Source organism: Arachis stenosperma, chromosome 4 (genome assembly GCF_014773155.1).
Source record: "Arachis stenosperma cultivar V10309 chromosome 4, arast.V10309.gnm1.PFL2, whole genome shotgun sequence".
NCBI lineage: Eukaryota > Viridiplantae > Streptophyta > Magnoliopsida > Fabales > Fabaceae > Arachis > Arachis stenosperma.
This window is the reverse complement of record NC_080380.1, coordinates 54,384,552-54,411,729: the sequence shown is the minus strand read 5'-3', so window position 1 is coordinate 54,411,729 and position 27,178 is coordinate 54,384,552.

The following is a 27,178-nucleotide window of genomic DNA, read 5'->3' as shown; positions in this document are numbered from 1 at the left end:
CAAGATAGAACGCCCTATGAAGTCCAACCAGCCTCTTGCAACTGGTTTGAGATCTCCCCTCTTGAGTTGGTTTGGGATACCTTTTGAATTGGTCATCCACTTGGTTCCAGGGAGGCATATGTCCTCTAGAACTTGATCCAACCCCTTATCTACTCTCACCATTCTCCTATTAAAGGATTCAGGATCATCTTGTAGTTGAGGTAATTTGAAGACCTCTCTTATTTTGTCCAGATGGAAGTAAATAATTCTCCCTCTGACTATGGTTCTGTAGGTATGAAAAGCGGTTCCAGTCATTCTCTGCTTATCTGTCAGCCACATATTTGAGTAGAATTCCTGAACCATATTTCTCCCAACCTTTGTCTCAAGGTTGGTTAGAACTTCCCATCCTCTGTTTCGAATTTGCTCTTGGATATCCGGATATTCATCTTCTTTCAGATCAAATTTAACTTCCGGGATCACTGACCTTAGACCCATTATTTTGTGGTAATGGTCTGCATGTTCTTTGGTTAAGAACTTCTCTTGACTCCAAAGGTCTTTTGGAGCATTCTCTTTCTTACCTCTTGAATTGGTTTATTTTCCTTTGGGGGCCATGATCTTGATGAGCCTTAACTTAGTGATCACGGAAAAATACACCAAACTTAGAGGTTTGCTTGTCCTCAAGCAAAAGAAAGGAAAGAGAAGAGAGAGGAAGAGAGCAAATTCGAATGGTGGGGAAGGGGGGTGTGGCCGAACATATATTTATAGGGAAGGGAGAGAGAGTTCGAAAATTTTGAAGGAGATTTGAGAAGATAAGGAACGAAATTGAGAGATATTTGAGTTTTTTGAAGAAGATTTGGAAAGGATTTGAAAGAGATTTGAAGAATAATTTTAATTTTGAAAATTTGAAGGTGAATGATGAAAGTTTGAAATGTATTTATGTAGGAAATTATGGATCAAAACAGGAAAGTTTGAAAAGATTTGAAGTGGAAAGCAAAATCTCTGTCTCCCACCTTTCTGGCGTTAAACGCCCAGAATGGTATCCATTCTGGCGTTTAATGCCCAAATGTTGGCTAATTTGGGCGTTTAACGCCCAGCCAGGTACCCTGGCTGGCGTTAAACGCCAGAAACCCCTTCATCACTGGGCGTTTTGCTAAATGCCAGGATGCTGCACACCTGGCGTTAAACGCCCAGAATGGTGCCCATTCTGGCATTTAACGCCCAAAGTATCCTTTACTGGCATTTTTTCGCCAGCAAGCTCCTTTTCTCTGCTTTTTGCACTAAATCCTTCTGTAACTCTGTGAATTCCTTCAATTTTGATGATTGCCCTTTGAGAATGTGTATCAAACTTTGTTTAAATAAAATAGATAACCTGCTAATGACTGGGTTGCCTCCCAGTAAGCGCTTCTTTAATGTCCTTAGCTGGACCTTCACTGAGAATCATTCAAGCCTCAGTTTTGAGCATTCTTGCTCAAAATTGCTTTCAAGATAATGCTTGATCCTCTGTCCATTAACAATGAACTTTTTGTCAGAATCAGTATCCTGAAGCTCAACATATCCATATGGTGACACTCCTGTAATCACATATGGACCCCTCCACCGGGATTTAAGTTTTTCTGGGAACAGCCTGAGCCTAGAGTTGAAGAGCAGAACTTTTTGTCCTAGCTCAAAGACTCTGGATGACAACTTCTTGTCATGCCACTTCTTTGCCTTTTCCTTATAAATTTTTGCATTTTCAAAGGTACTGAGTCTAAATTCATCTAGCTCATTTAGCTGGAGTAATCTTTTTTCACCAGCTAACTTAGCGTCCAGGTTTAGGAATCTGGTTGCCCAGTAGGCTTTATGTTCCAGTTGCACGGGCAGATGACAGGCCTTGCCATACACAAGTTGGTATGGAGAGGTTCCTATTGGAGTCTTGAATGCTGTTCTGTATGCCCACAGAGCGTCATCCAAGCTCTTTGCCCAATCCTTTCTACGGGCAATGACAGTCCATTCTAGGATTCTTTTTAGCTCTCTGTTAGAGACTTCAGCTTGCCCATTTGTCTGTGGATGATATGGGGTTGCCACTTTGTGGCTAATTCCATATCGGACCATAGCAGAGTACAGCTGTTTATTGCAGAAATGAGTGCCCCCATCACTGATTAGTACTCTGGGAACACCAAACCTACTGAAGATGTGTTTCTGGAGGAATTTCAGCACGATCTTAGTATCATTAGTGGGTGTAGCAATTGCCTCTACCCATTTAGATACATAGTCTACTGCCACCAGAATGTAAGTGTTTGAGTATAATGGTGGGAACGGACCCATGAAGTCAATATCCCATACATCAAACAATTCAATCTCTAAGATCCCTTGTTGAGGCATGGCGTATCCGTGAGGCAAGTTACCAGCTCTTTGGCAACTGTCACAGTTACGCACAAACTCTCGGGCATCTCTATAGAGAGTAGGCCAGTAGAAGCCACATTGGAGAACCTTAGTGGCTGTTCGCTCACTTCCGAAATGTCCCCCATACTGTGATCCATGGCAGTGCCATAGGATCCTTTGTACTTCCTCTCTGGGTACACATCTGCGGATCATTCCGTCTGCACATCTCTTAAATAGATATGGCTCATCCCATAGGTAGTACTTGGCATCTGAAATTAATTTCTTTCTTTGCACCCTGCTGTACTCCTGGGGTATGAACCTCACAGCTTTATAATTTGCAATATCTACAAACCATGCAGAAGCAACACCCATCTTATGAGCCTGGGTTTTGAATCCTGCTTTGTGAGTAAGTATTTAAGAGCAGCATGGTTAGTGTACACAATCACCTTTGATCCTACTAGATAGGATCTAAACTTGTCAATGGCATAGACCACTGCAAGTAACTCTTTTTCTGTGGTTGTGTAATTCTTCTGTGCATCATTTAGAACACGGCTGGCATAATAAATGACATGCAGAAGCTTGTTATGCCTCTGTCCCAACACTGCACCAATGGCATGGTCACTGGCATCACACATTAGTTCGAATGGCAATGTCCAGTCTGGTGCAGAGATGACTGGTGCTGTGACCAGCTTAGCTTTCAGGGTCTCAAATGCCTGCAGACACTGTGTGTCAAACACAAATGGTGTGTCAGCAGCTAGCAGGTTGCTCAGAGGTTTTACAATTTTCAAAAAATCCTTTATAAACCTTCTGTAGAATCCTGCATGCCCCAGAAAGCTTCTGATTGCCTTAACATTGGCAGGTGGTGGTAATTTTTCAATTACCTCTAACTTTGCCTTATCCACCTCTATTCCCTTGCTTGAAATTTTGTGCCCAAGGACAATTCCTTCAGTCACCATAAAGTGACATTTCTCCCAGTTTAAAACCAGGTTAGTCTCTTGGCACCTTTTCAGGACAAGTGCTAGGTGGTTAAGACAGGAGCTGAATGAGTCTCCATATACTGAGAAGTCATCCATGAAGACTTCCAGGAATTTCTCCACCATATCAGAGAAGATAGATAGCATGCATCTTTGAAAAGTTGCAGGAGCATTACACAGACCAAAAGGCATTCTCCTGTAGGCAAACACGCCAGAAGGGCAAGTGAATGCTGTTTTCTCTTGGTCCTGAGGATCTACTGCAATTTGGTTATAACCTGAATAGCCATCCAAAAAGCAGTAATCATCATGACCAGCTAGTCTTTCTAGCATTTGGTTTATGAATGGTAAAGGAAAATGATCCTTTCTGGTGGCTGTATTGAGCCTTCTGTAGTCAATACACATACGCCACCCTGTAACTATTCTTGTAGGAACCAGTTCATTTTTTTCATTATGAACCACTGTCATGCCTCCCTTCTTGGGGACAACTTGGACAGGGCTCACCCAGGGGCTATCAGAAATAGGATAAATAATCCCGGCCTCTAATAATTTAGTGACCTCTTTCTGCACCACCTCCTTCATGGCCGGATTTAGCGACCTTTGTGGTTGAACCACTGGTTTGGCATTATCCTCCAATAGGATCTTGTGCATGCATCTTGCTGGGCTAATGCCCTTAAGATCACTTATGGACCACCCAAGAGATGTCTTGTGTGTCCTTAGCACTTGAATCAGTGCTTCCTCTTCCTGTGGATTTAAAGCAGAGCTTATGATCACTGGAAAAGTGTCACCCTCTCCCAGAAATGCATACTTCAGGGATGGTGGTAGTGGTTTGAGCTCAAGTTTGGGAGGCTTATCCTCTTCCTGAGGAATTTTCAAAAATTCTTTTGTTTCCTCTGGTTTTTCCTAATCAGGCTTAACATCCTTGAAGATGTCCTCTAGCTCTGATTCTAGACTTTCAGTCATATTGATCTCTTCCACCAAAGAGTCAATAATGTCAGTGCCCATGCAGTCATTTGGTGTGTCTGGATGCTGCATAGCTTTTACAGCATTCAACTTGAACTCATCCTCATTGACTCTCAGGGTTACTTCCCCTTTTTGTACATCAATTAGAGTTCGTCCAGTTGCTAGGAAAGGTCTTCCTAGAATGAGAGTTGCACTCTTGTGCTCCTCCATTTCCAGCACTACAAAGTCAGTTGGAAAGGCGAATGGCCCAACCTTGATAATCATGTCCTCAATTATGCCTGATGGATATTTAATGGAGCCATCAGCAAGTTGGAGGCATATCTGGGTTGGTTTGACTTCTTCAGTCAACCCAAGCTTTCTGATAGTGGATGCAGGTATTAGATTGATACTTGCTCCAAGGTCACACAGGGCTGTCTTGGTGCAAGCACCTTCTAATGTGCATGGTATCATAAAGCTTCCTGGATCTTGAAGCTTTTCTGGTAAGCTTTTCAGAATGACTGCACTGCATTCTTTAGTGAGAAACACTTTTTCAGTTTCTCTCCAATCCTTCTTATGACTTAAGATCTCTTTCATGAACTTAGCATAAGAAGGTATTTGCTCAAGTGCCTCTGCAAACGGAATCTTTATTTCAAGAGTCCTTAGATAGTCTACAAAGCGGGCAAATTGCTTATCCTGTTCTGCTTGGCGGAGTTTCTGAGGATAAACCATCTTGGCTTTATATTCTTCATCCTTAGTTGCTGCAGGTTTATTCCTTACAGAGGTGGTTGGGGAAGCCTTTTTAGAGGGATTACTATCAGCACTCTCAGGTGTCTGATCCCTCATTGGCGTTTAAACGCCAGGATTGGGTGAAGAATGGGCGTTTAACGCTAACTTTTCCCTCTTTTCTGGCGTTTGAACGCCAGAACTGTGCAGGGAATGGGCGTTTAACGCCAGCTTTCCCCCCTTTCTGGCGTTTGGATGCCAAGTGTATTCCTCTCTGGGCTCTTACTGTCCTTAGAGGGATTTTGGACAGTGGTTTGGTTATCCTCTGTTAATTGTTCCTTTATTGGCTTTTTGCTACTTTGAGCAGTGTTATTCAATGTCTTCCCACTCCTCAGTTGAACTGCTTGGCATTCTTCTGTTATCTGTTTAGATAACTGCTGTTTTGCCTGATTCAACTGTGATTCTATGTTCTTGTTAGCAATTTTAGTTTCTTGGAGCATCTCTTTAAATTCTGCTAACTGTTTTGTCATCAGGTGTAATTGCTGATTAAGCTCAACCTTCTGTTCTTGAGGATTAGGATTAGTGGCTACTGCCATAACTTCTTTTTTTTTAGAGGACTCATTGCTAGAGTACAGATGTTGATTTCTAGCAACAGTATCTATAAGCTCTTGAGCCTCCTCAATCGTCTTCCTCATATGTATAGATCCACCAGCTGAGTGGTCTAAAGATATCTGACTTTTTCTGTAAGCCCATAGTAGAAGATGTCTAACTGTACCCACTCTGAAAACATTTCAGAGGTGCATTTTCTTAGCATACCTCTATACCTCTCCCAGGCATTATAAAGGGATTCATTATCCTCTTGTTTAAAGCCTTGAATGTTCAGCCTTAGCTGTGTCATCCTTTTTGGAGGGTAAAATTGATTCAGGAATTTGTCTGATAACTGTTTTCATGTCTTTATGCTTGCTGTAGGTTGGTTATTCAACCACCTCTTAGCTTGATCTTTTACAGCAAATGGAAACACTAATAATCTGTAGACATTCTGATCCACCTCTTTATCACGTACTGTGTCAGCAAGTTGTAAGAATTGTGCCAAAAACTCAGTAGGTTCTTCTTGTGGAAGACCGGAATACTGGCAATTTTGCTGCACCATGATAATGAGTTGAGGATTTAGCTCAAAGCTGCTTGCTTTAATGGGAGGTATACAGATGCTACTCCCATATGCAGCTGTAATGGGGTTAGCATATGACCCCAGAGTCCTTCTGGATTGTTCAATTCCACTTAGGTCCATGATGGAGAAAGGGAATATGATATGAATTCACAAGTAAAGTAATTTTTTTATTTGACCGAAAATAATAAAATAAAACAAATGGAAAATAAAATCAAATTTCGAAAACTAAAAGAAAATAAGATCAAAGCAAATTGAAAACTAAATCAATTTGTTAATAAAAAAGATTTTGGAATTAGCAATTGAAAAGATATGATTGAAAATTATTTTGAAAAAGATTTGATTTTTTTTTTAAATGAGGAAAGAGAAAAACAACAAAATGACACCAAACTTAAAATTTTTAGAAAATCAAACATAAATTTTCGAAAATTTTAAAGGAAAACACAAAGAGGACACCAAACTTAGAATTTAAAAAAAAATGAAGAAAGAGCTAAGGACATGCAAATTCGAAAATTTAAAGGAAAACAAAGGCATGCAATTGACACCAAACTTAAAATATGAAACTAGACTCAAATAAAAGACTCTAAACCAACAAAAATAAAACAGTCCTAATCTAAGCAACAAGATAAGCCGTCAGTTGTCCAAACTCGAACAATCCCCGGCAACGGCGCCAAAAACTTGGTGCACAAAATTGTAGTCACACTTTTGCAATCCCGCACAACTAACCAACAAGTGCACTGGGTCGTCCAAGTAATACCTTACGTGAGTAAGGGTCGATCCCACGGAGATTGTCGGCTTGAAGCAAGCTATGGTTATCTTGTAACTCTTAGTCAGGATATCAATAATTATCAGGGTTGATTGTAAAAAGCAAAAGAACATGAAATAAGTACTTGTTTTGCAGTAATGGGGAACAGGTTGAGGTTTTGGAGATGCTCTATCTTCTGAACCTCTGCTTTCCTACTGTCTTCTTCTTCAAGCACGCTAGGCTCCTTCCATGGCAAGCTGTATGTAGGGTTTCACCATTGTCAATGGCTACCTCCCATCCTCTCAGTGAAAATGTTCAACGCGCTCTGTCACAGCACGGCTAATCATCTGTCGGTTCTTAATCGGGTTGGAATAGAATCCAGTGATTCTTTTGCGTCTGTCACTAACGCCCAGCCCTCAGGAGTTTGAAGCTCGTCACAGTCATTCAATCCTTGAATCCTACTCAGAATACCACAGACAAGGTTTAGACCTTCCGGATTCTCTTGAATGCTGCCATCAATTCTAGCTTATACCACGAAGTCTGATTAAGGAATCCAAGAGATATCTACACAATCTAAGGTAGAATGGAGGTGGTTGTCAGGCACACGTTCATAGTTGAGAATGATGATGAGTGTCACGGATCATCACATTCATCAGGTTTAGGAACAAGTGATATCTTAGAATGGAAGCAAGCATGATTGAATGAAAAACAGTTGTAATTGCATTAATCCATCAAGACACAGCAGAGCTCCTCGCCCCCAACCATGGGGTTTAGAGACTCATGCCGTAGAAGATACAATAAGAAACGTGTAAAGTGTCATGAGGTACAGATACAATGTCAAAAGATCCTATTAATAGTGAACTAGTAACCTAGGGTGTACAGAAATGAGTAAATGACGTAAAAATCCACTTCCGGGGTCCACTTGGTGTGTGCTTGGGCTGAGCATTGAAGCTTTCATGTGTAGAGACTTTTTCTGGAGTTAAACGCCAGCTTTTATGCCAGTTTGGGCGTTTAACTCCAATTTTTGTGCCAGTTCCGGTGTTAAACGCCGGGAATTCTGAAGCTGATTTGAAACGCCGGTTTGGGCCATCAAATCTCGGGCAAAGTATAGACTATTATATATTGCTGGAAAGCCCAGGATGTCTACTTTCCAACGCAATTAAGAGCGCACCAATTGGGCTTCTGTAGCTCCAGAAAATCCACTTTGAGTGCAGGGAGATCAGAATCCAACAGCATCTGTAGTCCTTTTCATCCTCTAAATCAGATTTTTGCTCAGGTCCCTCAATTTCAGCCAGAAAATACCTGAAATCACAGAAAAACACACAAACTCATAGTAAAGCCCAGAAAAGTAAATTTTAACTAAAAACTAATAAAAATGTAATAAAAACTAACTAAAATATACTAAAAACATACTCAAAATAATGCCAAAAAGCGTATAAATTATCCGCTCATCAGGACTCCTCTTAGCTTTCAAGAGTGACTCTTGATCCAGGTTCAATATTCCTTTTTCTATTTAAATCTCTCTTTTATATTTTGATTGATGTTGCCCATTTGGCTGTTGATATTTTCCGTGTTAGAATTGACATTTTTATTTAATGATATTTGAAGCATTTTAGTTTATGATTGTTCCTTTTTATTATTCCCAATCTGAGGATATTGTTATTCTAGTAGATTTAGTTTTTTTCCTTTTGGCTTTGGTTAAATAATTGGTAACTCTTGATTTATCAAACTCATTGTTGATTGAAAATTGGAATTAATTCATCCACTTAACTTACCTTCATAGTTAGAGGTTAACAAAGTGGGAGAAAAATCCAATTCTCATCACAATTGATAAGGATAACTGGGATAGGACCTCTAGTTCTTATACCTTGCCAAGAGATTTATTAGTATTATTTTATTTTACTTATCATATAATATATTCGCACCTTACTTCCAAAACCCCAATTTACAAACTCGTAACTAATAATAAGAACATACCTCCCTGCAATTCCTTGAGAAGACGACCCGAGGTTTAAATACTCGGTTATCAATTTTAAAGGGGTTTGTTACTTGTGACAACCAAAACGTTTGTACGAAGGGATTCCTGTCGGTTTAGAGACTATATCTACAACGTGATTGTTTTTATGAAATTCTTTACTGGCAAAAATCCCAACGTCAGTAACCTTGATAAATGGTCAGTGGTGCACGAAATTGTGATCAATACTTTTCAAAACATAAACCATCCCTAGTAATGGCTCCAAAGACTTGGTGCTCAATACCATGGCATAAACACAACTTCGCACAACTAACCAGCAAGTGCACTGGGTCGTCCAAGTAATAAACCTTACGCGAGTAAGGGTCGATCCCACGGAGATTGGTGGTATGAAGCAAGCTATGGTCACCTTGTAAATCTCAGTCAGGCAGACTCAAATGGGTATAGTGATAAACGAATAAAGCATAAAGATAAAGATAGAGATACTTATGTATATCATTGGTGTAAGAGCTTCAGACAAGCGTATGAAGATGCCTTCCCTTCCGCCTCTCTGCTTTCCTACTGTCTTCATCCAATCCTTCTTACTCCTTTCCATGGCAAGCTCGTGTAGGGTTTCACCGTTGTCAATGGCTACCTCCCATCCTCTCAGTGAAAATACGTCCCTGATGCTCTGTCACAGCATAGGCTAATCATCTGTCGGTTCTCAATCAGACCGGAATAGAATCCAGTGATTCTTTTGGCGTCTGTCACTAACGCCCCGCCCTCAGGAGTTTGAAGCACGTCACAGTCATTCAATCATTGAATCCTACTCAGAATACCACAGACAAGGTTAGACCTTCCGGATTCTCTTGAATGCCGCCATCAGTTCTTGCCTATACCACAAAGACTCTGATCTCACGGAATGGCTGGCACGTTTGTCAGGCGAGCACTCGGTTGTCAGTCGATCAACCATGCATCATGCAATCAGAAATCCAAGAGATATTCACTAAGCCTCGAATGCTTGTAGAACAAGAATGGTTGTCAGTCACCTTGTTCATAGGTGAGAATGATGATGAGTGTCACGGATCATCACATTCATCAAGTTGAAGAACAAGTGATATCTTGGACAAAGAACAAGCGGAATTGAATAGAAGAACAATAGTAATTGCATTAATACTCGAGGTACAGCAGAGCTCCACACCTTAATCTATGGTGTGTAGAAACTCCACCGTTGAAAATACATAAGAACAAAGTCTAGGCATGGCCGAATGGCCAGCCTCCCCAAAAGAGGGTTCAATCATAAAAACATGATCAAAAGATGAAAATACAATAGTAAAAGGTCCTATATATAGAAAACTAGTAGCCTAGGGTGTACAGAGATGAGTAAATGACATAGAAATCTTCTTCCGGGCCCACTTGGTGTGTGCTTGGGCTGAGCAATGAAGCAATTTCGTGTAGAGACTCTTCTTGGAGTTAAACGCCAGCTTTTATGCCAGTTTGGGCGTTTAACTCCCATTTAGGTGTCAGTTCCGGCGTTTAACGCTGGAATTTCTATAGGTGACTTTGAACGCCGGTTTGGGCCATCAAATCTTGGGCAAAGTATGGACTATTATATATTGCTGGAAAGCCCAGGATGTCTACTTTCCAACGCCGTTGAGAACGCGCCAATTGGGCTTCTGTAGCTCCAGAAAATGCACTTCGAGTGCAGGGAGGTCAGAATCCAACAGCATCTGCAGCCCTTTTCAGTCTCTGAATCAGATTTTTGCTCATAACCTTCAATTTCAGCCAGAAAATACCTGAAATCACAGAAAAACACACAAACTCATAGTAAAGTCCAGAAAAGTGAATTTTAACTAAAAACTAATAAAAATATACTAAAAACTAACTAGATCATACTAAAAACAATGCTAAAAAGTGTACAAATTATCCGCTCATCACAACACCAAACTTAAATTGTTGCTTGTCCCCAAGCAACTACAGATCAAATAAGATAAAAAGAAGAGAATATGCAATGAACTCCAAAAACATCTATGAAGATCAGTATTAATTAGATGAGCGGGGCTTTTAGCTTTTTGCCTCTGAATAGTTTTGGCATCTCACTTTATCCTTTGGAACTCAGAATGATTGGCTTCTTTAGGAACTCAGAATCCAGATAGTGTTATTGATTCTCCTAGTTAAGTATGATGATTCTTGAACACAGCTACTTATTGAGTCTTGGCCGTGGCCCAAAGCACTCTGTCTTCCAGTATTACCACCGGATACATACATGCCACAGACACATAATTGGGTGAACCTTTTCAGATTGTGACTCAGCTTTGCTAAAGTCCCCAATTAGAGGTGTCCAGGGTTCTTAAGCACACTCTTATTGCCTTGGATCACAACTTTATTTCTTTCTTTTTCTTTCTTTCTTTTTTTTTCGGTTTTTTTTCGCTTGCTTCCTTCTTTTTTTTTGTATTCACTGCTTTTTCTTGCTTCAAGAATCATTTTTTATGATTTTTCAGATCCTCAGTAATATGTCTCCTTTTTCATCATTCTTTCAAGAGCCAACATTCATGAACCACAAATTCAAAAGACATATGCACTGTTCAAGCATACATTCAGAAAACAAAAGTGTTGCCACCACATCAAAATAATTAAACTGTTATAAAATTCAAAATTCATGCAATTCTTTTCCTTTTTCAATTAAGCACGTTTTTTTTTTTATTTAAGAAAGGTGATGGATTCATAGGACATTCATAACTTTAAGGCATAGACACTAAGACACTAATGATCACAAGACACAAACATAGATAAACATAAGCACTTAAAATTCGAAAAACAGAAGAATAAAGAACAAGGAAATCAAGGAACGGGTCCACCTTAGTGATGGCGGCTCTTCCTTCCTCTTGAAGGTCCTATGGAGTGCTTGAGCTCCTCAATGTCTCTTCCTTGCCTTTGTTGCTCCTCTCTCATGATTCTTTGATCTTCTCTTATTTCATGGAGGAGAATGGAGTGTTCTTGGTGCTCCACCCTTAGTTGTCCCATGTTGGAACTCAATTGTCCTAGGGAGGTGTTCAGTTGCTCCCAATAGTTTTGTGGAGGAAAGTGCATCCCTTGAGGCATCTCAGGGATTTCATGATGAGAGGGGTCTCTTGTTTGCTCCATCCTTTTCTTGGTAATGGGCTTGTCCTCATCAATGGGGATGTCTCCCTCTATGTCAACTCCAACTGAATAACAGAGGTGACAAATGAGATGAGGAAAGGCTAACCTTGCCAAGGTGGAAGACTTGTCCGCCACCTTGTAGAGTTCTTGGGCTATGACCTCATGAACTTCCACTTCTTCTCCAATCATGATGCTATGAATCATGATGGCCCGGTCTAGAGTAACTTCGGACCGGTTGCTAGTGGGAATGATTGAGCGTTGGATAAACTCCAACCATCCTCTAGCCACGGGTTTGAGGTCATGCCTTCACAATTGAACCGGCTTGCCTCTTGAATCTCTCTTCCATTGTGCGCCCTCTTCACATATGGTTGTGAGGACTTGGTCCAACCTTTGATCAAAGTTGACCCTTCTTGTGTAAGGATGTTCATCTCCTTGCATCATGGGCAAGTTGAATGCTAACCTTACACTTTTCGGACTAAAATCCAGGTATTTCCCCCAAACCATTGTGAGATAATTCTTTGGATCCGGGTTCACACTTTGATCATGGTTCTTGGTGATCCATGCATTGGCATAGAACTCTTGAACCATCAAGATTCCGACTTGTTGAATGGGGTTGTGATACGTAAAAATGAGATTTCACGTACAACCGGCAAGTATACCGGGTCGTATCAAGTAATAAAACTCACAAAGAGTGAGGTCGATCCCACGGAGATTGGAAGATTAAGCAACTTTAGTTAATGGTAAATTTAGTCAAGCAAACATAGTTTTGATTTCATGAGCATTTTGATTTTTGAACATAATTGCAAGAATTTAAATGGCAAAGAATGTAAAGAACTAGAATAAAGAAATGAAGTGCAAGTAAATGACGGAAACTTAAATTGCAAGAAAATTAAATAACATCAAAGGTAAATGGCAAGAAATTAAAGGGTGCAGAAATTTAAAGAGCATAACAGTAAATGGCAAGAAGTAGATGAATAGAATGTAAATAACAAGAGTAGTAAATAGACAGAATGTAGAAAGGGATTGGGAAATGGGTAATCAAATAGCTAGAGCAAGAGAAATGAGAATTAATGATAGAGAGGATCATTAGGGATTAGAGATGTTAGTTTTCATGAATTGATGTTAGTCAAATCCTCCTCAATCATGGGTATAGATCCATGGCAAATGGGTGATTGAATCCCAATCTCTTGGTGATTCAATCTCTCTCAACATAGCCAATTGCCACTCTCGTGATCTAATTGTTCATGAGAAGAGATGAAGATCAATTTTAATCCAGCCACACAATTTCCAAAATCTCAACCAAGGAGAGTTACATCTCACATACTAACCAAGGTATGTTGATTGAGGAAATCATGAGAGGATGAACTCTAAACTGAATTATGTGGCTCATTCATCAAATTCACCACATAATTCATATAGATTAACCCCTCTCTCGATGGTGGTTGAATCTTTGAAGAGCAAGAGTTCCCTCTTTAGATCAACCACCAAAATTGAGAAAGAGAAGATGGGTTCACCAATTCATTCCAACCAACAGAGCTCCTCCCCCTAATGAAAGGGGTTTAGTGAATCATAGCTCCAATTTCAACAACAATTGCCATCAATCAAAGTTAAACTAAATTGCAAAGAAAGATGATAAAGAAGAGGTAATTGCTTGAAGATTAAGAAAATGAAGAAGAGAAGTTCCAAGATGAACCAAGAGTAGCTCCCTGGGTCCTCTCTCGGAAGTACCCAAAAGAGTTTTCCAATACAAGTGCTAAAAAGTCTAAAAATGTCTAAGTGTCAAAGAGTAAAAGTAAAGTGTCAAAAGTCCCCCAAAGTACAAACTCAATCTCTATTTATACTAGTCCTAAAGATCTTCAAGTGGGTTAGCAAGATGGGCTTCCTCTTTTTGAATTCTTGGTTCAATTGGAGAAGCTTTGGCCTTTGTGATGAATGGGAGAAGTAGAGCAATTTGGCACCAATTCTGGCCCATTGACCTTGGCGTTGTTGTCAATAACGTGGCCTTAATGCAAGTTGGCAACGTGCATGGCATTTTCCTGGGAGTGAAGTATGAGACTTGGGCGTTGCTAGCCCAAGTTGTTGCCAACAACTTGCTTTTCCTCTTCTTGGCCTTACTTTCATGCTAAATGTAGCCCAGAGTTTGAGTGTCAACCTTCAGCTTCAATATGGACTATTATACATCATTGGAAAGCTCTTGATGTCTATTTTCTAATGCCACTGGAATCACCTCAATTGGACTTTCCTAGCTCAAGTTATGGTTCCTCAAAGAAGGTAAGGTCAAGCTGCCAAGTTGTTGCCAAGTTGTTGTGAATAACGCACCCTCAACCCCAAGTTGACAACGTGCTCGAGCATCAATCTCCCAAGGCATGGACTTGGGGCTGGCGTTGTTGCAAAACACGCCCCCTTGTGGCACGTTGGCAACGTGCTCGACCCACACCCCAAGGCCAATCTCTAGCTTTCTTGAATTTCACTTCATGTTCTTGTTTTTAGGGCCTAAAGATGACTCTGGTTTGGCTCCAATCTTGTGCTCCACCATGGACTATTATACATGGTTGGAAAGCTCTGAATGTTAGCTTTCCAACGCAACTGGAAGCACTCAATTTGGATCTCTGTAGCTCAAGATATCTTCCATTGAAGTGGACATGTTCAGGCTGCCTTGTTTTGGCGTTGGCAACGCCCATCCAGCGTTGGCAACGTGAGTGGTGCGCCAATGGGCGTTTAGAACGCTGGTTGGTGCGCCCTTGGGCGTTTAGAACGCTGGTTGGTGCGCCATTGGGCGTTTGGCAGCCTGGTTGGCACCAAAATTTGGTGCCTGGCCAAACTTTCTTGTGTGGCGTTGGCAACGCCATTTTTTGAGTTGGCAACGCCAGCTCCTTTTCTTCCATGGCTTCATTTGTTGCTTGGTTGTGTGGCGTTGGCAACGCCTATCTTGAGTTGGCAACGCCAGCTTCTTTTCTTCCAGGGCCAAGCTTGATTGTTTGGCGTTGTTAGCCTGCGTTGTCCTCAAAAACGCCCCTCATCTTTAGGCTAGCAACGTGCTCGAGGCTCCAAATCCAGGGCCAAGTTCCTTGTGTGGGCGTTGGCAACGCCAACTTCAAGTTGGCAACGCCAACTTTGCTTCCTCCAGGGCCAAGTTCCTTGCTTGTGTCTTGTATGTGGCGTTGGCAACTTGGTTCTAGAGTTGGCAACGCCAACCTTGCTTCCAGGGCCAAGTTTGCTTGCTCATGGCTTGTGTGTGGCGTTGGCAACTTGGTTCTAGAGTTGGCAACGCCAACCTTGCTTTGGTTGCCTCCAGGGTTGCCAAGCTTGCTTGGTGTAAGTGTGTGTGGCGTTGGCAACGCCAATCCCAAGTTGGCAACGCCAACTTCTTGCCTTGGTTGCCTCCAGGGTTGCCAAGCTTGCTTGGTGTGAGTGTTTGTGGCGTTGGCAACGCCAATCCTAAGTTGGCAACGCCAACTTCTTGCCTTGGTTGCCTCCAGGGTTGCCAAGCTTGCTTGGTGTGAGTGTTTGTGGCGTTGGCAACGCCAATGCTAGGTTGGCAACGCCAACTTCTTGCCTTGGTTGCCTCCAGGGCCAAGCTTGCCTTGTGTTGTGGAGTTGGCAACTCCAATCCCAAGTTGGCAACGTGGATTCCAAGTTGGCAACGCCAACTTCTTGCCCAGCTTGCATCCTTCTTGCTTCCATGCTTCCTTGTTTCATCACCTATCATCAACAAAGGAAATAGCTTCAAAGTCTTACCAATTCATGCACCAATTCCATGAGATTCATTCATACTCATTCAAATATGCATTCCTTAAAACATTTGCATGAATTTGGCTAGAATTAACATGTTCCTTGATATCATCATGCATGGAAACAAAACTCATAAAAGGACTTGTTTATTTAGGAAAAATGAGTGAAATTAAGCTAAAACTAACTAAACTAACTAACTAATAATGCAAATATGCATTTGCATCACAACACCAAACTTAAAGTATTGCTTGTCCTCAAGCAAAATATAAAGGACTTTGTCACAAGAATTTAAGATGTAAAGCTTGAATGTTCTTCCAGAGAGTAATTTCTCATTGAGCATGTCATCTCCACTTGTGTGGTCATTAATTTATTGTAATTGAACACAATTATTCAACTTTTTTCAATTAAAATGCTTGCTTCACTACTAAATTGGTTAACTTCACTAAACTTCTTTCATACCTTAGCACCTGATCCTTGAACCAATTTTTTTTTTTTGCTTATTTCTTTTTCCTTTTTTTTTTCAATTAAGCTCGAAATCTTGTCTTAAGGCGGCTCTTTAGCATAAGCTTTCAATCAACAATCCCAAACCAGTTGGTTCAAGTTGTTAAGTGTTGAGACACTCTTAAAGATTTACTCACTCAAGCCTCTTTCCTTAACACATTCAGTCACAGGCATATAACATTGAAATTTTTGTTTGGATAGTGGTGTCCAGCACCTCTTTGGGTTGCTAAATGTTCTGTTATAGAGCTACTCTTGATTGTGGGTTTTCAATCGATAATCCCGAGTTAGTTAACTCAAGTTACCGGGTGATGAAGCACCCCTCGGATTTACTAGCCCAAGTATATCTCTTAACATCAATCACCACAGACACATATCCAAATTTTGTCATTGATGCCTAGCCTTTCATTCTTTGTACTCTATTTTCTTTATTGTCAAGGTTATTTGTGCTTTTACTGTTAAAGTCTTTGTGATCCTTAACCAAACTAGTCTTGTATAGCAAGCATTCTTTTGAGTTCATTGAACCTTGATTCTTTCACAATAAACATCCTAGCACTTTTCTCATGGGACAACATGATTCTTTTTAAGCTAGAATTCTCTCTGTTCTTACATCAAACTACACCTTTTATTCCAATGACAAGTAAAAGTACTAAAGACAAGCAACCATTCCAAATTTGTGAGTGGTGATGCATGAAATGGGCAATATAAAAGACAATGCTTCAAAAGGAAAATGCATCCTAGAAGGTATACCATATTTCAGACATACATCTTCTTTATTTAATAAAACATAAAGAAAAACATAGGAACTTCACCACCTTTAGTCTTCATGTCCCTTTTCCTTTGCTTGATTCTCCTTGCTTTCCTTTGCCTTTTGGGTCTTCTTTCTTTTTGCTTCTCCTTTCTCCTTGTTGTTGTGTTGTTGCATCTCCTTTTGGATCTTCTTTCTTTTTGCTCCTCCTTTCTCCCTGTTGTTGTGTCGTTACATTCCCCTTTGGATCTTCTTTTTGCCAAATTCCTGAGCTTATCATTGTCTCCTGTAGCCTCTGTTGATTGAATCTCACCCTTGCTAGTTCTTGCTGTTCAAAAATCTTCCGAGCCTCATTAAAACATTTAATTTGTGGGTTGATCAATGGGGGTGTGGAACAGAGGTAACTAAGCTTTTCTTGGGTGCATATGTCATAGTCAAGTCTGTCCTTGTGCCTGGCTTCCTTGAACATTCTGTTTTCATTGAAATCTCTGTAGAGTGTTTCATGCCTAGCATCCAACCTATGGAGAAGTTCTCTTTGCTGAGCTTGCTCAATCCTCAGTTGAGCTTGTTCTTGTATCACTTTCTCCATGGCTCTTTCATGTTCCATGGTTGAATTGTTGATGGCTTCTTGCATCTTGGCATATTGTTCTTGTTGTAGCTCCATCATGTGTGCTTGGTATTCATTTTGTTGGTTCATCCATTGAACTTGAATACCTCTTTGTTGATCCATCAACTGCCAAAGCTTGCTCTTCTTGGCTTCTTTGAATTTGTGTATTGCCCAGAAATCCCTTCCAAGGCGGCTTGGAGTTGGTTCATGTTCAAGGTGTGGGATTCATCCATTTCTTGAGGCTCCTCCTCTTGTCTTACTTCCTTCCTTTTCTTCCTTCTTGCTAAAGGTTGCCTTTCCAATTGAGTTGTGGTGATGAACTCCAACCTTTCTTTGGTGAGAGGCTTTCCAATGGAGACCAAATCAGTTTCTCCAAATTCTTCAAGAGGCACTCCAGCTTCTTCACATAGGCGCAGAATAGTACTAGGATATCCTAGCCAGCTGTCCTGTTTGACCTTTTGAGCTATTTCAATGATGTTCTTGGCTATAATGTCTCCAACATTGATTTCCCCTCCTTTCATTATGCAATGGATCATTATAGCTCTGTTCACCGTTACCTCAGAGTTATTTGAAGTAGAGATCAATGACCTCCTCACTATGTCATGCCATCCTTTTGCTTGAGGTATGAGATCACCTCTCCGAAGTTTGAGTGGTCGGCCATGTGAATCCAATACCCAATCCGTGCCTACTCTGCATAAGTCACTCACCACATCCACATATCTTGGGTCATTTTTAACCCTTTCTTCATAGCTTGGTCGTTTGAACTTTTTGTGCTTGACCCTTAGCACCCTATTGATGGTGTCCGGGCTAAAATCAACATCTACACCTCTTACATAGCTCATGTATGGTTCTTCATCATCATATTCTCTTATCACATTAGTGAAGAACTCATGGATGAGAAGCATGCTCACTTCTTGAGGTTGGTCACAGAGAAGCTCCCATCCTCTTTTTCTGATTATTTTTTGTATCTCAGGGTATTCATCTTCCTTTAGCTTGAAAGGTAACTCCGGAACAACATCTTTGCTTGACATCCAACTAAAGATCCGCTCATTGTGTTTGGATTTGAATCTTCTTTCATCAAATTCATCTTCTCTCCTCTCCCTTGATGATGAGGCCATTGAAATTCACTTGCAAGGTTGAATCTCTCCAACACCAAACTTAGTTGAATGCTTGTCCTCAAGCACAAGGAAAATGATTGTGAATGAGAGGTATGAGGTAAGCACGGTGACTTAGAAAATGATGGTGAAGGAGATTGAGTGTTTCGGTTATGTGAGAGATGTGATGCTTCAAGAGGAGTTTTGTTGGGTAAAGATGAGGTTCAAGGTTAGAATTTGTGAAACATGGAGTAGGTTGGAGGTTGAGTATGAGTTCCGTTAGTGAAGTGAAAGTTGGTGGGTAGAAGAATGAATGATGAATGAATATGGTTGAAGTATTTAAAGTGAAAGTTGGTGGGAAGGCATTTAAGGCTCGGTCATGGCATGCTTCCTTGTGCACAATGCATGTTGGTTTCTTTTTCCCCATGCACAAAGTTCAAAATTTATGTCACTACTCTTCCTATCCGTGATCTTTCTTCAAGATTCCCCATCATTTCTTTCCTTCTTTCATTATATGCTTCCAAGATTCCCCATCACTTCTTTCTTTCTTTCCTGCAACAAAATGCCAAAGGCTTGAGATTCTTAAAGTGACATTAATGGCTAAAAACTTATGATTATGTTCCTATGCAAAATTGACTAAATTAGATTCCCTAATCTTTTTTTTTTTTTTTTTTTCACGTTTTTTTTTTTTTTTTTTTTTATTTATAACTAAAGTAGATGACAAAACTTTCATAGCTTAGCATTTTCGTGTATGTATGGACACCAAACTTAGTTTGTGGCTAAGTGTTATAGAACACACATTTGCCATTACTTCAAGATTGGCCACACCAAACTTAGTGCCTTGCATACACCATGTACTAGTCTACTTGCTCATTATTGGTTACTAAAACATGAAATTAAAAGACTCCCTGTGCATGGGTTGCCTCCCATGAAGCGCTTTGTTTATTGTCCTTAGCTCGACATGGCAGCTTCTTTGCTCATGTTAAGAGTTGCACACTCTCTTCCTTGCTCCAAGGGCCACCAAAATAGTGCTTCACCCTATGTCCATTGACTGTGAAGGTTTGTTTTGAGGCTTCATCAAGCAATTCAACATAGCCATGAGGTGATACTTTGGTGATGGTGTATGGACCAGTCCATCTAGACCTCAGCTTCCCAGGGAAGATCTTCAATCTTGAATTGAATAATAACACCTTTTGGCCTGGTTCAAATGTTCTTTGAGAGATCCTCTTATCATGCCATCTCTTTGCTCTCTCCTTGTATATTTTGGCATTGTCGTATGCCTCCAATCTGAACTCCTCAAGCTCATTGAGTTGTAGCAACCTCTTCTCTCCTGCTGCTTGAGCATCTAGATTTAGAAGTTTGGTGGCCCAGAAAGCCTTATGTTCAAGCTCTACAGGGAGGTGGCATGCCTTTCCATACACCAATTGAAAGGGAGATTTTCCTATGGGTGTCTTGAAGGCTGTCCTATATGCCCAAAGTGCATCATCTAGCTTCCTAACCCAATCCTTTCTTGTTGTTCCCACAGTTTTCTCCAAGATCCTTTTTATCTCTCTGTTAGCAAGTTCAGCTTGTCCATTGGTTTGTGGGTGATATGGGGTAGCTACTTTGTGCGTAACACCATACTTGTGGAGTAAGGAATTGAGTTGCTTGTTGCAAAAGTGGCTTCCCCCATCACTTATAAGCCCTTTGGGTACTCCAAATCTTGTGAAGATGTTCTTCTTGAGGAATTGCAAGACCACGTTGGTATCACATGTGGTGGTGGCTATTGCTTCTACCCATTTGGAGACATACTCTACTGCTACCAGGATGTATTTGAACGTGTAGGATGGAGGAAAAGGTCCCATGAAATCTATTCCCCACAAATCAAAGAGTTCCACTTCCAAAATGAACTTTTGAGGCATCTCATTTTTCTTTGACAAACCCCCTGTTCTTTGACATTCATTGCATTGGCTCACAAACTCCCTAGCATCCTTGAAGATTGAGGGCCAATAGAAACCACTTTGAAGGACCTTAGCAGCAGTTCTTTCAGCTCCAAAATGACCACCATAACTAGAGTTGTGACAATGCCATAGTATGTTCTTCATCTCATTTTCTGGCACACATCTTCTTATCATTCCGTCTGGGCATCTTTTGAACAAGAATGGTTCGTCCCAAAAGAAGAACCTAGCCTCATACAACAGCTTCTTCACTTGTTGTCTTGTGTACTCTTGTGGGATGATTCTTCCTGCCTTGTAGTTGGCCATGTCTGCAAACCATGGGACATGTTGAATGTGCAAGAGATGTTCATCTGGAAACTCTTCATTTATTGATGGAAGGTTGTCTTGGCATTCATCTTGTGGTACCCTTGATAAGTGATCAGCAACTTGATTTTCACTGCCCTTTCTATCTTTGATCTCAATGTCAAACTCTTGTAGGAGTAGCACCCATCTAATTAGCCTTGGTTTGGCATCCTGTTTTGACATAAGATACTTAATGGCAGCATGGTCAGTATACACTAAGACTTTAGATCCAATCAAATATTGTCTAAACTTATCAAAGGCATACACCACGGCTAGTAACTCTTTCTCTGTTGTGGTGTAGTTCTTTTGAGCTTCATTCAACACCTTACTTGCATAGTAGATAACATGAAGCTTCTTTTCCTTCCTTTGCCCCAACACAGCGCCAATTGCAAGGTTGCTTGCATCACACATGAGTTCAAAAGGTAGTCCCCAAGTTGGGGGTGTGATGATTGGTGCTGTGGTGAGCTTAGCCTTTAGAGTTTCAAAAGCATGCTTGCATTCATCATCAAAGATAAAAGGATTTTCTACCACCAGCAAATTGCTTAGTGGTTTTGCTATTTTGGAAAAATCTTTGATGAATCTCCTATAAAATCCAGCATGTCCTAAGAAACTTCTAACAGCTTTCACACTAGTTGGCGAAGGAAGTTTTTCTATAATTTCTACTTTTGCCTTGTCAACTTCTATACCCTTTCTTGAAATTTTGTGACCAAGAACAATGCCTTCGGGTACCATGAAATGGCATTTTTCCCAATTCAAAACTAAGTTTGTTTCTTGGCATCTTTTCAAGACTAAGGTAAGATGGTGCAAGCAAGTATTGAATGAATCACCAAAAACAGAGAAATCATCCATAAAGACTTCAATGAATTTTTCTACCATGTCTGAGAAGATTGAAAGCATGCATCTTTGAAAGGTAGCTGGGGCATTGCAAAGTCCAAATGGCATCCTCCGGTATGCAAAGACTCCAAAGGGACAAGTGAAGGAAGTCTTCTCTTGATCCATGGGGTCAACCACTATCTGATTATACCCAGAATATCCATCAAGAAAACAATAATAAGCATGGCCAGCCAACCTTTCAAGCATCTGATCAATGAAAGGTAGAGGAAAGTGGTCTTTTCTTGTTGCATCATTCAACCTCCTATAGTCTATGCACATCCTCCACCCTGTCACTGTTCGTGTTGGGATAAGCTCATTCTTCTCATTAACAATGACAGTCATGCCTCCTTTCTTAGGTACTACTTGCACTGGACTGACCCATGGGCTGTCAGATATAGGGTAGATGATCCCAGCCTTGCACAACTTCAGGACTTCCTTTTGAACAACCTCCTTCATTGTGGGATTCAATCTTCTTTGAGGTTGTACCACAGGTTTGGAGTTCTCCTCCAAGAGTATCTTGTGCATGCATATGGCAGGGCTTATGCCCTTCAAGTCATCAATGGTCCACCCCAAAGCCTCTTTGTGAGTTCTCAAAACCACAAGGAGCTTTTCTTCTTCCTCTGCATTCAATGTGGAATTGATGATCACTGGGAAGCTGTCTTTCTCACCAAGGAAGGCATATTTAAGATGAGGGGGTAGTGGTTTCAACTCTTGTTGTGGTGCCTCTTCTTTGGTAGCTTCAATTGGTTCCTTTGATGCTTCCAACGTATTTTCTTCTTGTCCCTTGATGTTATGGACTTCCTCTTGTTGCATTTGATGGTTTGTGTTAAGCACTTCTTCAACCAAAGAGTCCACTACATCAATCCTCATGCAATTTTCTTTCTCAACAGGGTGTTGCATTGCTTTGAAGACATTTATGGTCATTTGTTCATCATGCACCCTGAAGATCATCTCTCCCTTTTCCACATCAATGATTGTTCTAGCTGTAGCCAAAAAGGGTCTACCAAGAATGACTGAATTGTTTCCCTCTTCATCCATATCTAGGACCACAAAATCCGCTGGGAATATGAAGTTTCCCACCTTCACCAAGAGGTTCTCAACTACTCCATTTGGCACTTTGATGGATCTGTCAGCAAGTTGGAGTGACATCCTTGTGGGTTTGAGCTCTTCAATCATCATTTTCTTCATCATGGTAAGGGGCATTAAGTTAATGCTTGCTCCCAGGTCACAAAGTGATTTGTCAACAGCCATGCTCCCAATCGTGCAAGGTATGAGAAAGCTGCCAGGGTCTTTGAGTTTTGGAGGTAACCCTTGTTGAATGATGGCACTACACTCTTGATTGAGAACCACGGTTTCTTTTTCTTGCCAACTCCTCTTCTTGGTGATCAACTCCTTAAGAAACTTTGCATACAATGGCATCTGTTCTAGAGCCTCTGCCAATGGGATGTTGATTTCAAGTTTCTTGAAGATCTCTAAAAACCTTGGGAATTGTTGGTCCTTTGCTCCTTTGTGTATCCTAGTTGGGTATGGAAGCTTGGGTACATAAGCTTTCACTCCTTCATTTTTGTTTTCTTTTTGTGGATTCATACTTTCCTTGCCATCACGGTTGCCTTCTTGACTTGGTGGATTGCCTTGTGGCTTGACAACCTCTTTGCCTTTGTTAGATGTTGAAGCCTTTTCTCCATCTTGCCTCTCCACTGTGTCTTGCTCTTTGGGTTTTGTTGCTTCTTTATTTGAACTTTCACCAACTACCTTGCCACTCCTTAACTGCAAAGCCTTACATTCTTCTCTTGGGTTGGGTATTGTGTCACTTGGGAGGACATGGGTTGGTTTCTCGGCTTGTTTGGCTAGTTGTCCCACTTGTCTCTCAATGTTCTTCATAGTGACCGCTTGTTCTTGTTGTCCCTTAGCTAAAGCTTGAGTGGTTTGAGCAAGTGCTTGCAAGGTTGCTTCCAGACTTGAGATTCTGGCCTCATGATGGTCAATTGGAGGTATGATGGGGGTTGATTGTTGTTGGAAGTTGTTGGGTGGATTAGTGTGGTAATTTTGTGAGTTGGATGTTGGTGCAGAGAAGTTATTTTGGTGGGTTTGTGAGTTATGATGGGGGTGTTGATATGTGTTTTGTGTTTTTCTATATTGGTTAGTGTTGTTGGTATGGTGATTTTGGTTGTTTGTGTTACGGGTGTGATTGTGGTTGTTGTTCTTTTGCCAATGGTTTTCTCCCCACTTTAAATTGGGATGATTCTTCCAAGATGAGTTGTATGTATCACCATGGAATTCCTCCTGAGAATTTGAAGTATTCTGCATGTATTGAACTTGTTCTTGTGGTTGTTCAACCGTGGTTCCTTCACCTTGGTTCCATTCAAGTGATGGTTGATTTGTTGTGTTCACTGATGCAAGTTGCATACCATCCATTCTCTTTGTTATCATCTCCATTTGTTGTTGGATTTGTTGGTGCATTAACTTGTTTTGTGCCAAGATAGCATCAACACCTTCAAGCTCCATTACACCTTTCTTTGGGGGTGGATTGTGTTGCCTCTCTGATGAGTAATAATATTGATTGTTTGCCACAATCTCAATGAGGTTTTGAGCCTCCTCAGCAGTTTTCATCATGTTGAGTGATCCTCCTGATGAATAGTCTAGTCCCTTCCTTGCTTCTAAGTTTAAGCCTTCATAGAAGTTTTGGAGCTTAACCCAATCACTAAACATGTCTGGGGGACATCTTCTCATTAGTGCCTTATATCTTTCCCAGGCTTCGTACAATGACTCCCCTTCCATTTGCCTAAAAGTCTGAACCTCTGTCTTCAACTTGATGACCTTTTGAGGTGGGTAGAACTTTGCTAGAAATTTGCCCATCACTTCATTCCAATCATTGAGGCTTTCCTTGGGGAATGATTCTAGCCATTGAGTGGCTTTATCCCTCAAAGAGAATGGAAATAGCAACAACTTGTAGACATCTGGATGCACTCCATTTGTCTTCACTGTATTGCATATCCTCAGAAAAACAGAGAGATGTTGATTTGGGTCTTCAAGAGGTCCCCCTCCATAAGAGCAATTGTTCTGTACCAAAGTGATGAGCTGAGGTTTTAGCTCAAAGTTATTGGCCTGAACATTTGGTGTAGCAATGCTGCTCCCACAATGTCTTGGATCAGGGATAGTATATGAGGATAACACCCTTCTAGCGTGTCCACCATTATTGTTGACCCCTCCAGGAGGGTTGTGCATCTCATCCTCCATGACTTGATCTTCTCCCTCTGATTCCTCTGACCCTTCTTCACCAACTATGAACTTTCCTCTTTCTGCTCTCCTTAACCTTCGTCGGGTTCTCTCGTCCTCAATATCACGTCTACTTGTTCCTGACATACACAAACAGAACCAAAATCACAAGTGAAATATTCTAGAATTAGAGTGGAATTGGAGTTAGTGAAACAAAGTATCAAACAGTTAGTGGGCTTAACAAAAATAAAAAAAAATGCTTAATCTAAACCACCTTTCACTTAATCATTGTCAACCTAACCAATCCCCGGCAACGGCGCCAAAAACTTGATACGTAAAAATGAGATTTCACGTACAACCGGCAAGTATACCGGGTCGTATCAAGTAATAAAACTCACAAAGAGTGAGGTCGATCCCACGGAGATTGGAAGATTAAGCAACTTTAGTTAATGGTAAATTTAGTCAAGCAAACATAGTTTTGATTTCATGAGCATTTTGATTTTTGAACATAATTGCAAGAATTTAAATGGCAAAGAATGTAAAGAACTAGAATAAAGAAATGAAGTGCAAGTAAATGACGGAAACTTAAATTGCAAGAAAATTAAATAACATCAAAGGTAAATGGCAAGAAATTAAAGGGTGCAGAAATTTAAAGAGCATAACAGTAAATGGCAAGAAGTAGATGAATAGAATGTAAATAACAAGAGTAGTAAATAGACAGAATGTAGAAAGGGATTGGGAAATGGGTAATCAAATAGCTAGAGCAAGAGAAATGAGAATTAATGATAGAGAGGATCATTAGGGATTAGAGATGTTAGTTTTCATGAATTGATGTTAGTCAAATCCTCCTCAATCATGGGTATAGATCCATGGCAAATGGGTGATTGAATCCCAATCTCTTGGTGATTCAATCTCTCTCAACATAGCCAATTGCCACTCTCGTGATCTAATTGTTCATGAGAAGAGATGAAGATCAATTTTAATCCAGCCACACAATTTCCAAAATCTCAACCAAGGAGAGTTACATCTCACATACTAACCAAGGTATGTTGATTGAGGAAATCATGAGAGGATGAACTCTAAACTGAATTATGTGGCTCATTCATCAAATTCACCACATAATTCATATAGATTAACCCCTCTCTCGATGGTGGTTGAATCTTTGAAGAGCAAGAGTTCCCTCTTTAGATCAACCACCAAAATTGAGAAAGAGAAGATGGGTTCACCAATTCATTCCAACCAACAGAGCTCCTCCCCCTAATGAAAGGGGTTTAGTGAATCATAGCTCCAATTTCAACAACAATTGCCATCAATCAAAGTTAAACTAAATTGCAAAGAAAGATGATAAAGAAGAGGTAATTGCTTGAAGATTAAGAAAATGAAGAAGAGAAGTTCCAAGATGAACCAAGAGTAGCTCCCTGGGTCCTCTCTCGGAAGTACCCAAAAGAGTTTTCCAATACAAGTGCTAAAAAGTCTAAAAATGTCTAAGTGTCAAAGAGTAAAAGTAAAAGTGTCAAAAGTCCCCCCAAAGTACAAACTCAATCTCTATTTATACTAGTCCTAAAGATCTTCAAGTGGGTTAGCAAGATGGGCTTCCTCTTTTTTGAATTCTTGGTTCAATTGGAGAAGCTTTGGCCTTTGTGATGAATGGGAGAAGTAGAGCAATTTGGCACCAATTCTGGCCCATTGACCTTGGCGTTGTTGTCAATAACGTGGCCTTAATGCAAGTTGGCAACGTGCATGGCATTTTCCTGGGAGTGAAGTATGAGACTTGGGCGTTGCTAGCCCAAGTTGTTGCCAACAACTTGCTTTTCCTCTTCTTGGCCTTACTTTCATGCTAAATGTAGCCCAGAGTTTGAGTGTCAACCTTCAGCTTCAATATGGACTATTATACATCATTGGAAAGCTCTTGATGTCTATTTTCTAATGCCACTGGAATCACCTCAATTGGACTTTCCTAGCTCAAGTTATGGTTCCTCAAAGAAGGTAAGGTCAAGCTGCCAAGTTGTTGCCAAGTTGTTGTGAATAACGCACCCTCAACCCCAAGTTGACAACGTGCTCGAGCATCAATCTCCCAAGGCATGGACTTGGGGCTGGCGTTGTTGCAAAACACGCCCCCCTTGTGGCACGTTGGCAACGTGCTCGACCCACAC